This window comes from Halichoerus grypus, chromosome 8 (assembly GCF_964656455.1).
Source record: "Halichoerus grypus chromosome 8, mHalGry1.hap1.1, whole genome shotgun sequence".
In the NCBI taxonomy this organism is placed as follows: Eukaryota; Metazoa; Chordata; class Mammalia; order Carnivora; family Phocidae; genus Halichoerus; species Halichoerus grypus.
Window position 1 is genome coordinate 2,695,084 of NC_135719.1, and position 1,872 is coordinate 2,696,955.

General features: G+C 40.2%; 1 pseudogene; it reads left to right on the forward strand.

The window, feature by feature from the left end:
* Positions 1–466: 466 nt before the first annotated feature.
* LOC118518384 (U2 spliceosomal RNA) lies at positions 467–669 on the forward strand (annotated as a pseudogene).
* Positions 670–1,872: the final 1,203 nt, after the last annotated feature.

Consider the following 1,872-nt stretch of genomic DNA (forward strand, 5'->3'; position numbering starts at 1 on the left):
GTAAAAGCTTATGTGAGTAAATGTTTGGAATATTAACAGCCACGGAGGAAGTGCTGTACGGCTATTTTGACTCTGGAGGGAACAGCCTATCACGGCCCCCACTTCCTTGGTGACAGTTGATCACCTAGAGGGTGCACACGCCACTCATGTGGCTAATTAAGGTCTACCTCTTGTGTTTTTCTCAGTGGACCTGAGTTAGGAGAATCAGTCCCACTAGGGTTGGAGGGGGACAACATTTTGAGATGTGAGGTGCAGGAGATTTTTGCAAGGTGGGTTGAGTGTGCTGACAGAGCAAAGCCAAGAAGAGGGAAAAGTTTCAAGAGGAGCATCCCCAGCAGCCTTGGAGTCTCTACTAGGTGTTCCTGAGATCCAATAGTACCCTAGGGTTTCATCCCATCCCAGACCCCACCCCTATCTCCTAAAATTCTAGTACCCATTAGTGGTAATTTAAAGAAGTAGCATTTTAATCGCTTCTCGGCCTTTTGGCTAAGATCAAGTGTAGTATCTGTTCTTATCAGTTTAAAAAATTAGCATTTTAATGTCTTCAGGGTGAAGAATGGTCCTATTAAAATAGCTGTTACTCACAGAATAACCAAACCCTGATTCAAGACACTGTAACACAGATAGATGACTTGCAAATATTTCCTCTCATCCTGTATGTTGCCTTTTCATTTTGTTGTTACTTTTAGTCTGATAGAGTTCCACTTTGTTGATTTTTGCTTTTGTCGCTTGTGCTTAAGGGGTAAATATCCAAAATATATAAAGAACTTGTATAATTTAATAACAAAAACACAAACAATGCAATTAAAAAGTAGACAAAGGAATTGAATAGACATTTCTCCAAAGAAGACACACAAATGGCCAACAGGTTCATGAAAAAGATGATCAATATCATGAACATCAGGGAAATGCAAATCAAAACCACCATGAGACATCACCTCACCCCTGTTACAATGACTATCATCAAGAAGACAAAAGATAACAAGTGTTGGCAAGAATGTGGAGCTAAATTGTAGTGGCGATCACATTGCAATATATAAATGTATCACGTCATCATGTTGTACATCTGAAGCTTACATAATGTATATGTCAATTATATGTCAATTTTTTTAAAAAGACACTACAACACAATACTCAGAAGCCTCTACATACCCAGAGCCACAGTTCATCGTTCAACAGAATCACTGAGCCAACCTTTCCCAGTTCCCACCGCCATTTCTCACTCAGACTCCTCCATGCTCTAGCTCCATAACGCTGGATGGCTTAACTTGACCATCTGGACCAGGCATTTGGATGCCATTCTTGATTATTTTATCTCTGCCAATTTTATAATGCCAACTTTATATTCCAGCCAGTTATGAAGCAGTTGGGTTTCCAACCTTTGTCAGTGACACTCTTAACGGAAGGAAGGGCAATGCACCTGGGTAAAGACTGGTGGCATCAAGCTTGGTGTTTCTCAGGAAAACCATGGTTGGGGATGTGAGTCTTCATGAAAACTAGTGGCTATCAATTCCATAAATGCCCAGGACACAATCAGGTCTTTTATTTTGGCAAATAAAGAAAATATCAAGCAAGTTTACACTTAATTCATACTTAGCTCTAGGGGAAATGTCTATGACTTTTAGTTATCCGTAGTTACTACAGAGCATCAACTACAACAAAAAGAGAAATTAGTGGGTGGTGTTGTTCTGTTCGCACATGGCTTTCTAATTGATATAAGATACACAGAAGAATTAGATAAGCAACCAAATCCCCAACTTCACAATGGTGTCAGTAATAGGAACACACATCCTGCCAGTCTCTATAAGTCTCTGTGCATCTCGTGAGTGTGTGTGTTTAGAGTACTCTGGGAATGAGGAATCCTGGTTCCAC